Source organism: Corvus hawaiiensis, chromosome 12 (genome assembly GCF_020740725.1).
Source record: "Corvus hawaiiensis isolate bCorHaw1 chromosome 12, bCorHaw1.pri.cur, whole genome shotgun sequence".
NCBI lineage: Eukaryota > Metazoa > Chordata > Aves > Passeriformes > Corvidae > Corvus > Corvus hawaiiensis.
The window spans coordinates 15,052,272-15,067,457 of record NC_063224.1 but is presented as its reverse complement, the minus strand read 5'-3'; the positions used below and the strand labels follow the sequence as shown (position 1 = coordinate 15,067,457).

The following is a 15,186-nucleotide window of genomic DNA, read 5'->3' as shown; positions in this document are numbered from 1 at the left end:
AAGCACTCACCTGGGATGTGAGAAACTTGATTTGAAAAAGCTGATTCAAATCAGATAGAGAGGAACGATCTGAATCCAGCTCTCCAGTGACCCAGGTGCATTCCATAATCACCAGTTCATAATGAAGTGCAGAGATGCAACTCTTTTATTTTGAGCAGAAATTCAATTGTGGACCTGAGAAATCCTTCAAAGATGCAGCATGTTGATGCAAACTAATGAACTGGTATTTTTCAACTGCAATAAGAAAATGGCAGCTAGTTCTGGCCAGAAACTATATTCCTATATTTGGAAAGCCCTTAGCATGCCAAAGATACTACCAAACAAACAAAAGACTGAAATTCTAATCCAGAAGTTGTTGTGGGTTTCCTATTGCTCATTTATCTCATAGCATGTCCATTTATCGCAGGCACAGGCATACAGCTTTGTGTGTTAAAGTGAAAAAAAAAGGAAAGATGCTTGAACATTTGATTTTTAAAACAGTAAAGAATATTTCAAAATAGCCGAGCTATTTTAAGAGACACTTTATGGTAAAATCCAAAGGAGGGAGTAGTCAGAGCAGTAGAGGTTTTTTTAGTCTGTATTATGGTACTAATAAAGATACTGGGTTAACTTCTACTAGTTATTTTATTAGCCCTAGGAGGAATTATACTCCTATGGCAAAATCTCAATGAATCAATGAAGAGCAGTTACGTTAAAAAGGTAATAAATAGTCAGTTTATTGCATGATTCAGTTTTGGGTTGCCTATAATCTTTGCATTTTTTTTAACTCAAAAAGTTGGATTCCTTTCTGTACGCGAAATAATGAAATGAGAAAAAGTTTAATCAGGAAACAGTGGAGTTGCACATGTTAGTTACAGTGAAATTAAGAATCACATGAGATTCACCAGGTAAGGAAGGGAAGTTTTATCCACTGACTCAGTCCTACCCAAACTGAAATACAAAAAGCAGAATTGGATCCTAGGAACAACATCAAACTCAAGAAAATTTTTGCTAAATTTTATGCACTTTCCTGTGAGAAGGGAGATTCATCATTATCCTCAAAAATGCAGCATATATTCCAAGAAAATGAAGGTAAAAGTTACTTGAAGCAGCAATTTCAAAACTCATGCTGCTTTCCAGTATCGAGTCAACCCTCAACATTCAATAACCTCCGAAGTCCCGGTATAGACTGGAATCCATAACAGTGTTCATGCAAACCTTTGAGAAATAAAAGTACAAAGGAAAAAAAAAAAGAGAGAGAGCATGTGTATGTGAGTGTTTTTTTCAAAACTGGCATGGTTGAACGAGGGCACACACCTATGGGAAATCCTTGGCCTCTAGAGTAGAAGGCAGTTTCTACTTCTCCTGTCAATTACGAACTAATGCCAGAGAAGAAAAGGTTTCTCCCTAATTCACTCGATCAACACTTCACTGTCATATCGTTCCCTTGAGTAAAACTGTTATCAAAACTAAAATGTTGCACTGTTTTATGATTTCTGTGGACCCCTGAAGAAACAAGATCTAGGGAACAATTGTTAGGAAACACATGAAAATTAAATGTAACTCATCCATACAGAGATATCAAAAAAAATGTTAGGAGAGGAACATCCAGCCCACCATGTTAGCATTTGTTAATAGAAACCTGACTTTACACCTCCTTGCTTTCTTCACCCTAGCTCTCACATGCTCTTTCTCAAACCTAGGCTTTCCTTGAACTCATTTATCCTCTCCTTGCTGATAATTTATTCCATATGTCCTTTGCATGAAGTTATACTGCCTGAATTTCCTATTTACCCATGTTTCTCTAAATTTTAGATTAAAGAGACCTATCTACATCTATCTGTATCTACCATCGGTATTCCAGTGACGAGATTGATGGTAACAATGTCTGCACAATCTATGGACGCCAACTTATGAGAGCGAAATAAAACAGCATTAATACCACATGCTATCATTTAGAAAAATAAATTTAAGGCCAGGCTGGCAACCTAACACAGTGCTACGACATGGGTTACCACGGCTAATTCCCAGATCAGCAGGGGCCAGGACTACGAAGGAAGCACTACACATAGCCCTGTTGTGACCAAGTAGACTGTGGTACTTGATAGCAACCCCTTTGTAGCATTGATGAGCTCAACAGGGCTCCCATCCTCCTCACAAAGAACCACAGTGACTGTGGCAGAACATCCCAAAGGCATAAAAAACAGGAGGAAAAGTTTCTAACAGCACTTATTTAAAAAAAAAAAAGTAACATAAAGAAGCTGTAATGAAATTCACAAAAAGGGTGAAACAAGCTTATCATAACAGGAAGAATCAGGACTGCCATGTACTCCTTTGCACCATGGAACCCTGACCCACCTACGGCTGACGGCAAGGAAGGCTCCCCAGGACATTCCAGGCTGTCCCAAGGCAGAGTAGGGGCCACAGGTGATCCCGTAGTAGTCCCAGCCACCAACCTCCCCTGCAGCCGTCTCGGGAGTGAAAGTCAGCTCATACTCACCTTTTTCTTTCCCTTTCTGGCTTGTCCTGTTCACAAAACTGAGACAGGGCCAAATTTTCCCAAGCAGCCTTTCCCTGCCACTGTGGTACCCTCCTGGGATAACCAGCTTCCACCCTCCTGGCAAGCACTCGCTCCCTCTGGGAGCCCGAGATTCCTACAGCTGGACAGTTCAACACTAATGCATGAAAAACGAGCTGCTGGTTCAAAGAAGCTCTGTTGCTTGCCCCACGCCATGGGAATGAAGCCATCATCATTATTTTCAGGCACTGCTACCTGCAGATCTGTCTGTTAATATCCTACCAGGATCGGCAGCGCTGCTTTTTTCATAACATGGCAAATACTTGTAAGGAATTACCTAATTCTGCTTTTGGTTATGTGAGTCTCAAATACTGCAATGCACAATGGAGGAAAGATCAGATATTGAGGCTCCTGTGGCTATTTTAGTTCTGTTTTCCTCATCTGTGTTTAAAAGACAGTCAGATTATAACAAAATTGTTTGTCTTTAATATAGTTCAATTTGACCCGATGAACCCATCTCTTTAGAAAACAATCTCACATGGAGTACTTAGATTAAGACCTGTAAAAAACAGTGACTTCAAAATACTTTCAAGGACCTGTCTCACAATTTTTAAAAAACACAGACAACTAGGCTAATTATAATTACTCCTCTATAATTCTTTTGCCTTTTTGATGCATCTGGTTATCTAGTAAGATGCACCTGAAAATAAGAGCAAATTTAAATTTAAGGGAAAGGTGCCAAATTCAGAATATGGGGAGAATCCTTCCTCTGGGAGCATATTTAGTGACAGCTTTGGTGCAGTTGGGCAGAGGTAACCCAAATCCTCCCTCGCTACCCTATTCCCCTGCCTGTTTCCTGATCTGGATCTCTGCTGTCCCTGAAAAGATGCTTCAAATCTCTCACTCAGTGCTTGGCTTCATCGCTTAACCTGCCAATGTGAGTGAAAATGTCATAGCAGTTATTGTGATCCACTCAGATTTCGACAGACGCTCCTCGGTTATTTCTCGTTAAACATCCATCAGATCATTACAATTTTCACTTGTTTCTAGCCAAGGGCAGATCCTGCTCAGTCGCTTGGTCCGACAAAGTTCATGTTCCGTATTCGGCCACACAACTGGAAGTTAGAACCACACAGCTGTACAATAACCTTGAGATTAGCCAATTAAGCATCAGAATTATTTTACTTTTACATATTTTCTTTCAGTAGCTCATCCTTTTTTCCTCGTCCACGAGTATCTGTGCCTGGAGTTCCTTCACTAGAGAAATTTGGATTTCCATCTACAGTTGCCAGAAATAAGTTTATTCATGGTTCTATAAAAGAAAGAGTAAGTATTCTATTTTTTCATCTGTGTTGTCTTTCCCTGAATCCAAATTCCTTGCAACTCAGGGAAATGCAAGGTATGAAAGAGAGGACAAAAAAATAGTTTTTCAAGATCATACTGCTTTTAGCATTTTGAAGAGCTGATATACATCTATTCAGGTATCTGAGAGAAAGTCGAAGATTAAAATTTAAATTTGCTTACAATCCTATTAAAGCACACTAAATCAGAAGATTTTAAAAAAAATGTCTTTAATTGTCCACACTCAAACTAGAAAAATAAATCTATTTATGGCTTTAGTTTCCATTTCATAAAGTTCATATAAATCATGCCTTTTTTTTTTTTTTTTGTCAAGGCACTCTAAAAACACCTGTGCAATTCAAAGTCAACTTTAAGGAAAAATCAACATTTGGAAAAATTACTTCTTACTGATTTCCCTACACTTGATGAAACTTGTGCTTCCCAGGGAATAAGCAGAGCACATTTTAATGGACTAGTGCATTTTCTACATCTGTTCTAATGCAAATCTCTTTGGTCACCTAAGGCTCCATGGTGGGTAAACAACCTAATGTGTCAGCTTTCGGTACTGAAGACCACAATTTCTGATCTCAGCACTGTCTTCATTGCTGCAAGCAAAACAGTGGTACTGATGTTGCAACTTACGGGCTACTCTCTTCTGATAATGAATGGGTTGGGTTATTGGCCTCTGGCATGGACAAAAATATGACAATCAGCCTCTTCATTATATAAAAGTCTACAGTGAAGACAGTGCCAGACAACTTGCTGAGTATTAGAGCTTAAATATGTTCAGACGTCAAAAAGCCCATAGAACAATTCTTTTTTCTTCTTTTCCATTAATAAAGACATAGTCAATTTATCAAAGGAGTTTTAATACAGTGCTTCCATCACAGAGACTTGTATCTTCAGGAAATCATTTGCAAAACACAGCTTTAGCCTGCAAATACTTCACGTTCATTCCCTGCAAAAGTAACAGAGAGGCTGACCTTTCTTGCATCTGCAGTTGTTAATTGTCATCATCGTAACAGCACATGAAAACAAAGTTTAAGTCACTGGCACTTTAAAAACCTCATCATATTAAATCTCATTTACCTGCAGGGATAGAAATTCAGAGTCACGAGCAAAATCTGAAGACAGAGCAGACATGAGAAAGTGCACTCAGTCGCAGGGTTTAGCAACTGTACCGAGACTCTCTTCTCTAGTGCACGTTCTGAAACAGCAACCGAATCTCTCAGCACCTGGTACCAAACTGGAAACATTTTTCTTCTACAACATTCTGAAAACTTTAAACAACTCATCTATGATTCTTTTCCTACAAAGATTAACAGCACATACACTAGAAGATTAATTGAAAATAATTTTTTTTTAAAAAAAGGATAACAGAAAGGGTGAAACAGACCAGACTAGGACAAACAACTCAAGCTATTTACAAATATTTTTATAATGACTAGAAATCATAGAGCCCTCTTTAACTGTCTAACTTAAAAAACAGTAACAAAAAAACCAAAAACCAAACAAGCCCAAAAAATGCATCATCTGTTGACTGAACACAGGGCCTGATTTTCAAAGCTGCTGAGCAGCCACAACTCCATCTGAAGTCAGTGGAAGTGATGAATGCTCAGCAACTCTGCAAATCAGGCCCAAACTGTCCAGGGCTCTGCTAGCAGCCTAACAGGAGTGGTGTTTAGAGAAGGGGGTTTGTTGCAGAATTGAGGAGGTTCAAAGTAATCTGTCAAAGAAGTGCTGCTACATCCGTGAGTCGTAAAGCTAGCTGGCTCTCAGCTATGGGAAAAAAGTTAATTCATAGGGCTCATAGGGCTTGCATTTGTCAAGGAGCAGGACGTCAGTGCTATCATTATCAGGCAAATCAGCCAGGCGTTTAATGGTAGAATCAGGAGACATTTGCTCTCCACTATCAGAATGACATCATAACTAAAGCAGCCTTCGGCGAGGGGGGAGAGCCGGGGCAAGGCTTGGGCTGCACGCAGACTTTGCACTTCTGCTCGGCTCGCCCCACTGATGGCTGCTCCCCTTCCCCACGAGGCAACTTCCAGCTTTCAGCTGCCTTCCCTCCACAACTTTCCCTCGCAGCATCCGAAACACCAGCATCTGATTTTACAAAATACTTCTAAACCTGCCCAATCCAAAACTGCAATATTGCAAGCCAGACACTCGGTTAGGAGGGGATGGGGTTTACACAGAAGCTACAAATTCACTCTAAAAATTGCTAGTATTTTTAATTACCTCAGTCATCATCATCCTCCGTCAAATGAGGGGGGTACACATGCATGAAAAAGCTAGTTGCCTCTCTGATTTAAGAAGTAACAGCTTAGTTAACTTAGTCAATTTTTAAGCATACACAACCATATACACAAACAATCTTTGAATATTCCGACATATTTAGTGATGATCTATTCGATGACCAGAAACATAACAGCAATACACATTTCCCTTCCACAGTACCCGTAATTATACAAGTCAAACAGCACGAATTACAAACTGTTAATCAATTTTCTTTAAAAATATCACTACAGGTACACAGGCATGGTACAAAAGCCTCACCTTGTATAACAACTGTGAGGGAAAAAGTTATGAAAGCAGACAGAAAACCTAAAATCCCTGAGGCTACAAAAAAATCCCGCTATTGAGAAATAACCCAAGAGACCACATAGGGAATGTACAGCTTTCAGAAGCACTTCTCATCTTATTTGCACTTAACCTATTGATGTACTTATGCAGGTCACTTACTTTTCGGATATGTTTGAACCCTTTATAATCATGCAGATCGCCGCAGTTTTCACTTGGGCTTTTGTTTTTTTGGTTTTGTTTGGGTTTTTGCAAACAAGTTTCATTTAAAGAAGATCCAATTATGCAAATCTGCTCCCGGATAGGTAGTGAATATTCAATATGATGGTGATACTGTAATAGTTCAATGCAACGCACTGTACTGGACAGATTTATGAGGCAACGTCACTACTACGCTCTGGTCCTCGCTGAAGCATCTTGAAGTTAATTAAAGCTGCAATGTCCACTTTTCCAGCCACCCTCCTCATTCAGGTTTACTATTTCAACATCAAACCACCGAGGGGGCCTCCCCCCCTCTCTCTGTACATTTAAGCAGCCTTCCACCGTCAATGAACAATGAACAAAGATTTGAGCGATAGGGAGGGGGGGGAGAGAGAAAAAAATCTCCACAGGAATAATCAAATCCGGTTTAAACAAGTAAAAATATAGTTTCTAATATTAAACTAGAAAAGAAAACATTCTTCTCCAAGCGAACGTGCAGAGGCGCTTAGCCAACCCCTTCAGAAAGGGTCTAAAAGCAGCCAGTCCTTTTTATTTCGAGCAGTGAATGAGCCCAAACAAGGCTTCTAAACTTAATTATGACACTTAAAATAGTCTTTTTCCACAGAAGCGAGCGGCTCGCCGCCGCTATCTGTATCAGCCGGGCACATCAGCTCAGCAAACACGGCCCCTGTTGGATTTATTTTAAACTGCACGGGGGGGCGGGGGGCGGCGAGGGAATGCACAGCCCCGCAGAGCGCTCCCGCCGCGGGCGGCCGGGCAGCCGCGCCCCGCGCCCGCCCCTGCCCCGCGCCCGCGGAGCGCCGCGCCCCGCACCGCGCCGCCGCTCCCCGGCCCGGCGGCGGCTCAAGTGCGAACGGAGGGATCTGACAAATCACGTCCCCGCCTCGACACTGTATCAGCCACGGCCACATCCGCCGCACGCACCCCGAAACAATGCCCGCCGCGCAGGCAGGCGGCGGCCGGAGCCCTCCCCGCCGCGCCCGCCCGGGGCGCCGGCACCCGCGGCCGGACCGTGCCCCCGGCCCCGCCGCCGCGCCGGGGCACGCCGGCAACTAACTTTTCGGAGGGAGCCCGAGCGAGCCGCCCCGCGGGAGCCGCGGACCCTCCGATAAACAGCATAAATCTTCGCGACCTTTTATTTTGCGTTGAAGTTCACAGGCGGCAGCGCTCCCCCAGCCCCTCTCTCTCTCACACACACACATACACACATATATATTAATTATTTGCAAAACTGCAACAGATGGGCGCATTAAAATCTGGATTCTTTCCTACACAGCATCAAAGAATCTCTCCTTCCACCCCCCCTCCCACTAATCCCGCCGCCGGCCCGGTGCCCCCCCGCCTCCCGGCCGCGCAGCCCCGCGCAGCCCCCGCGCCGGAGAGTGAGGCCGCTGCCCCGCGCAGGCAGCGGCGCCCCCGCGGCCCTCCGCGCACGGCGCGCCGCCGGGAAGGTGATGCTCCCCCCTCCCCGCCGGGGATTGCCATTTAAGTTTCCTCCTTAACCTGTTACTTTCTCCGGGCGCTGACAAAAGCCCCGGCGGCGGGCTGGCAGGTGCCTCCCCGCTCCCCGCGGCGCCGCCGGGCGCGCTCCGCTCCCCCCGAAAGGGCTGAGACCTGGCCTGACATTTAGTGCCTACTTGAATGTCACAACGCTCCTCGCAGCATTATGCACGGCTCCTATTCATAAGAGGTCGATTAGAGCACAAAATGGCAGGTCTCTTAGGCACTTGAATCTCACAAGTTTGACACATGGTATGCATCAGCTAACTTTGATTAAAAAAAAAAAAAAAAAAAAAAAAAAGAGGGGGGGGAGTTTACAAATTACACCACGATTAGCCGGGATCCTAAAGGGGGAGGGAGGGAGGAAAGGGGGGCCCGCGTTTAAAGTCACTTCAGCAAAGTTTGCTCCGCATCAACCCTTTAAAACAAAAAGTTTCTGGGCAAGTTAAGGGCAGGGTCGGTGCGGGCTGTGGCCGGCGGCGGGCGGCCCCCGGGCAGCGCCGCGGCCGCCGCCGGCACTCGCCTCCCCTTGCCTCGCCTTGCCTCGCCTCGCCCGCCCGCTCCTTTTTTGTAAAGTAACGGTTTTAAAAGAAACGAGAGAGAAAGAGGAAAAACGTAGGGTTTTCTTCAGGCTAAGTTCTATAGCGCCATTCAATGGCTTCTCCGCTCCTTTCATTATTTTCTGCTTTTCCCCTGACAGCCCTGCTTGCAAACGTCACTGCTATGGATATTTAATTATTCTGTATTTTTTTAATCACGGTGGAAAACGCAGGCCCCATTGCGATGATTAAAAAGAAATAAAAAACAAAAACATACTCCGGACTGACTTTGGAGCCTCTTTGATGGCTCACAGGAGCCTCCCGGATCCTCAAAAACCCCCTTTTTACCTTTGTCTTTCTTACCTTAAAATTTAAAGCAAAGCGTAGAAGAAACTCCCGCACGTAAACGGAGCGTTGTAAAAGATTGTGTTCAATGAATAATGAAGCATGTCCACATGATTGACTTGATCATTTTCTTGTGCGGAGGGGGAAAAGTGCGGCGCGGGGCTGCCGCGGCCGCCCGCTCCGGGTAGCCCTCCCAACTGCTTCCAGCACATCCCGAGCAAAGAGCGCTTTATTTTAATCTGTCTCTTTTCAGAATAACCCCCTTCATTGATACTGATCACCCAACATCACAAGACATCCCCATCTCTCAGCGTGGACTCCCCCTATCTGGTAGGTGAAATGCATTGTACCATTAAAAAAGCACTCCATTGTCGTCTTGGCATAATTCACAGCAACTAGATAGGTCTTGCGGCATTTAGCTTTGATGAGCCAAAAGCTGAACCCTTGATATAATAATCTACAAAGAATGGTCTGTGATCGTCCATTTTTTCTCCCTGTCTAGCAACTAAGAAACCATTTAACACGGCGCAGCTTGGTCGTGACCTTGAGCGCGTGTAAACACCCCGAGGAGCCCGCGCCGCTCCGCAGCCCCCCGGCCAGCGCCGCTGCCCGCGCCCCGCGCAGCCCCCGCGCCCCCGCGCAGCCCCCGCGCCCGCGCCCCGCCGCCCCTGCCCGCGCCCCGCAAACCCCGCCGAGCCCCCGGGGGCAGCGCCGGGCTCCACAAAGCGCCCTTCTTACCTGCTCCCGAAACTATGCAAAGTCTGTTTCTCCTAAAAAAAAAAAACTCCCGGGGAAACCTTGGCGGACAGGGGGACCGGAGCATCAGTCACCGCTCCGGCGTTTAAGAGAAGTAATCAGCGATAAAGTGACGTTGATCTGCACTGTAACCTTGTGGCGTATTTAATGTAAATAAGCCAGTTATGTTGCCAATCGCATGCATACAAACACATAAAGGTCCTCAGCGTTGCATTTTGATTCTTTCCATTAGAGCCGACTTTATTTACATACACTATTTAGGGGATCATGATAATTCTAAAACAATACTAGTGCCAAATGATTATGAAAATATGATTTTAATTAATCACGTAGTAGGCAAGGAAATTAGCATACGGTAATTAAACTTAGAGAAAAACGTCATGGAGGTTCTCTGCCTTATGGGTTCGGAATAATCATTAAACGATGGGTTTTCAGGACTTAATTATCAAACAAATAACTTTTTTAAAGCAACTTTACACGGTTTATCCGCAGGGCAACGATTTAGTAAATAATATATAACCAAGCAAACAAGGTGCAAATGTGACTGGTGAAATAGGTTGTGTTTCTACAAAGCAGAATGGGGGGGGGGGGGGGGGGGGAGAAGCTGAATAATGCAATTATGGATTCTGTGTCCCATAGTTGACAAAAGCATGGTGCCTCAATAGACTCTTTGTTATGGGATTATATAATGATTGTGGTGTAATTATGGGAAAAAAGATTTAGTAATAATAAAAAGTATCAAAATACACCAATGAGCAGCTTGTTTTAAAGAAAAGGCTTGCATGTGACATTAGGGGCATGTTAATAACAAAAAGCCAGGATCCGAAAGGGTTGACAAATAAAAAAGACTGTGATGCGCATGATTAAGAAGCGATGGAGACAGATTGATTATTCAAAATGCCGAGCCACAGGGACACTTAAAACATTGATTCAGGTAAGACTAGTTTCATCTTGACTGAAATGAGTTCCCTGAAGATGACTGGCATACATTTTAAATCAGTTTACTACATAAAAAGCATAACATCACAAGCTGAAACCTTCTAGTTAAAATAGGAGTCCATGAGAAAAAAAAAAAAGTTTATGTTTGTGGCAATTCCCAGAGGGACTATGGAATTGCAGAGGAAGGGGTATAGATTAATTAGCTCTTCCTAAACACTGGACTTAAATGTGCCCATCCTTTATAATCCCTAGCCTCTGTTTCTGGAGTCTGTGGTCCAGTCCCACTTCTGCAGGTTATGGGGGTGATATTAACAACCCTAAAGGTACAATAGGACTTTTTTTCCCCCTAGAACTATATTGAATTAACTTTCTATAATAACTGAAAAAATAGCGACATTTTTCCAATTGATATTTGAAGTGAAGTTTATAAATAGTTGTTCAGAGCTATTCAACATTAAAAAAAAAAAAAAAAAAAAAAGAAAAAGAAAAAAAAAAGAAAGAAAAAAGATTCCCATGCCTATATGAAAAAGTTTAGGAATTCACTCTGCATTTTCCAATTTGATGTGTCTGAAATTCTCTTTGAACAAATTCCAAAATACAAGTTTTTTCTATAGAAATTAGCATAGCAATCACATCAATAATATCACTATCTCTATGGGAATGATAACTGGAGCAGTGGGGGTGTTCTTTATTTCAATTCTTCGTGGATCAACTGATTATATTCTGTCTTCTTTTGAACTTGTTATTGTAAGTCAAGTGATTCTTTATAAGTGACAGCCCTGACAAAGAGACGAGGATGGGAAAGCAGGTCGAAAGGAAGTCGCCATATGGACTTTAAAAAAGGCACTTTTTAAACAAGATAATGGGGAAATGGATGTTGCCTTTTAACCCTGTCAAGGCTGAACATTATTAGCAGTCTCATAAAAGAATGAACTATACCTTTTTAAAAAAATATCAGATTTCACCTTAGGATTTCCGTGACCTAGGGCTACATAATACAAACCATATAGGAGGGGACAGCATTTCAAGAGGCAGGGGCCAAATCAAGCACCTGGAATCAGCCACAGACAGGAGATTTCAGAGCACTGCACAAAGAGTTACAGAAGAATGAGAACTCAGGAAAACCCCATGATTCTTTTTCCTGAGACAAAGATAAGAATATTGACTAGAGATAGGTGAAACAGCAACTGACAGCAAAGGAGCTTTAGACATCTAACTGGGATTTCCTGTTCCTCTGGAGTAAGTGCATGATGCTCATTTAGAAACAACAATTTGAGCGAAAACAAGCATGAACATGAGGGCTTTGACTCTGATCTTTGCAGAAATTCAAATATTTCTCCTCCTCTTTCTGTTCTGGAGGGAAAAGGAATTTCCCTCCAGAAACTTTCAAGTGGACAAAGATTAAGAACCATCTCCAAGGAAGTTGAGATTAAGTACTAAACCCTCACTTAGATGAGGGCAGAGCAGTGGTCCAGTACTGGTCAATCACAAATCAAATTTACTTCTATTTTTTTTTTTCTCATAGTCAGTTGGATGGTCCAGATGATCATCCAATTCAACTCTACAGGAAGAAAATGTCAACCAAATTCTTATCAAAATCTGGAAGAGCAGGGCTACTACTTGCAGGCAAGGGTGCTGCCAAGGGAGGATTCTGTTAATGAGACTGATCAAAACTGTCTTACCCAGGGCCTCACAGAGGTGATTATTTGGGCTGGGATGGCCTAAATTTGACCATGAAGAGATAATGTAGATCCATGGGCTCAGTGCATCCCAAAGACAAGAGACCTCCACATTTTGTTGACAGAATGACAGGCTCCAGCACCTAAGCAATGAATACTGGTTAGCTGGGACTCAGAACATCTCAGATTTGAGCTCAGGGAGAGTTTGCTTCAACATTCTCTCAGAATTCATAATATCCTCAGGCACCATCAGCACTTCTGTAGTTCCCTGCAGTACTGCTTCCTATTTTTCCCCATTTTTCAGTGCTGTTCCTTTCTTCTTTTCTTGCATCCAGGGAAAGGTCTTTTCTCTTCAAAGCCTTCATGCCATCTCAACTGTCCTTAGCTACTTCTTCAACTTCTTTGGTTGGTTTTAATCCTTTCTGTGCCTCCTCCATGAGTAGGAAGGAATACTCTGCCTCTTCAAAACAAGGTAAAAACTCTACAGAGGAGAGAGGGAAAGATCAGAGGAGATGTACATTGTGTGCCTTACTCAGCAAGGCTTTGGCACTGCCTCAGCACATAGTGGGCACCTTCTCAGGGAGGAAAAGCTGTCAGCTACAGACTTGTCAAACTTTAAAAAGTAGGAAGAGAGAAATGAAAGCTTAGTTCCTCAGCCAGGCAACATTACCTTTTGCCATGATGTCTACCTTTGTGGAATGACTGCCTTCTGGAAGACCTCATTTCAGACAGATGTAAGTAACAGGGAATATCCCAAATCTCCTCAGCTTTGATGAATCCTACAAAAGTCCAGGTTGGAGGAGTATTTTACAAGGCTTTACACAGGAAACTAGCAAAAGACAACTGTTCATACAGTAATTTACACAATGGGTGGGAGAGAAACATTAGCTTTATATATTTAAATATTTATAAGTTGTTTGCTTTGTAAGGAAGGACCACGGAATAATCCTGCCTTTGTTCTTAAAAAGTGTGATCAGCATTTTCTTGCTAAAAAGAGTTGATAAGCAACTGGGCATTCTTTTAACAAAGGCTGAAGAAGCCCATTGAAAGCTTAATGCCTTTAGGAGGGGGTCTCTTCTCCAAGGAAGAGCAGAACATTAGGTCTTTAATATTGATAAGGAAAGGCACATAAAAGAAATCATCTAATAGCAGGGACTTTAAATAAGGGATTTCAGAAAACTTGCAATAAATGTTTCAGCAAACTCTGGAACAGGTGGTGCGATCTACATGGCAGTCTGAGCCAGTGAAAACACAAGTCAGCCAGCAAGAAAGTTGCTGAAGCATGGTTCAAGAAGACATAAATAAAACACTCACAGGAAAAAAAAAGGAAAAGCCTTTCAAAATGCCTGTTACAAACACAGGGGTTTCCTGGGCACAACCCCAGTACACTGACAAGGTGGGTGGAGGTTTTCCCAGTGGCACAGATTCTAAGAAAGCTTCTTGGTAAAGGGACTCTGAGGTCCCAGCTTTCAAAAGAGATTAGAGGCAGAATCCGTTTGAGAACAAGCTATTTCCCAGGGGCCATGACCAAAATAAATATCTCTTTATAAATTTGACCAACCAAGATTGTACTTACCATCATCACAGTGTCAAGATAATCAGAATCTGAAAAAATGTAGGGGTTTTTAGGAGATAAATCCACATCCTCAATGTAGTAGTCAACTATCATTGAGCCTCACATCACAGACAACTTGCATGGGTCAGCTAAAAGCAGATACTAAGGTCAGGAGCCTATGTTGGCCATTTTTTGTGATAAAGTCACTGCAAAAATTCATCAAAACACTGCCATCAGGAAAGGATCCAAATGAGAGTACAAAATGGACATCAGGAAGAAATGCAATGGAAGCAGCATCTAAAGCCAGGTCACTGTGGAAGCACATCTCCCTCTCATAGCACTGACTCTTTTCCTTTGCAAAATAAAGGCAAAACTGCAATGAAGAGAAAAAGTCCTTCAAGGTATTGTGGACTGACAAACTGATACATGGCTTTACAGCTTTCTACAGACAAAAGTGGTCACCTTTGCGGTTTTTTAGAACATAAGGAGCTTAGTGAAGTGATAATAAAAAAAAAATTATTTTTTTTTATTCTCTTAAGTGAAAAACACTTTTTACATTAAAGGGTGAGCAATGTTCTCAATAGATCCACCTAGTGGAATCGAGCAAATTCTGCTTCCAGAATAAGGGCACAGCATTTATAAAGCCATGCAGGACATACTTCTGTGCCCATCTTCCATTCAGCACAACAGGGGCTCCAATACTCTCCAAGAGAGCAAGAGTGAAAGCTGCAGTAAGTCTCAGAACAAGCACAATGTAGAAGATCAGGAGACAACTGTTGCTCCAGGATTTAAATTTTAACATTTAAATTTATGTGGAATTGGTATAGCAGGTCTCCTTCTCCAGGTGTAATCACCAGGAATTATGATTGATCAGGAGGAGAAAGTGCTGGGAAAAATATCCGAAAGAATAGCTGAACTTCAACTTTAAAGTGCATTAGCACTGACCTAGCTCTTGTAGCAAATGCACATTGAACCTGTTCGCAGTCTGTCACAGCTCTTCAGGAGCTATTTAAAAGAGACAGTGAGATCTTACCGCTGAGGCAAGCCTCCAGAATAGTTTTTTGGGTAAGCATTTCTTCTTACTCAACTATCCTAACCAATATCCCACTTTTCAACAGTTTCCTTAAACTTTTCCTGTTTCTTTCCACCCTGGTCCCAAAGATCACAGCAGGTATCTGAGGTTGAAGAAAGCCTGGGATATTTTGGGAGGATCTGAAGAGACCCCTGGCA

The 15,186-nt window shown here is 42.7% G+C and overlaps 1 protein-coding gene across 11 annotated transcripts in view; it reads right to left on the bottom strand.

Annotated features, from left to right (window-relative positions):
* ZNF536 (zinc finger protein 536) overlaps positions 1 to 9,970 on the bottom strand; it is a 344,571-nt gene extending 334,601 nt beyond the window's left edge. For 8 of the 11 annotated variants that reach the window (XM_048316551.1, XM_048316547.1, XM_048316553.1 and 5 more), the window contains exon 1: positions 9,046 to 9,226. The gene's annotated coding sequence lies outside the window, so the exon portion shown is untranslated. Of the gene's footprint in view, positions 1 to 6,583; positions 6,896 to 8,146; positions 8,227 to 9,045; positions 9,227 to 9,765 lie in introns of those variants that run through there. The other 3 variants (XM_048316550.1, XM_048316549.1, XM_048316548.1) reach the window with 3 other exon arrangements.
* Between the last annotated feature and the right edge of the window lie 5,216 nt (positions 9,971 to 15,186).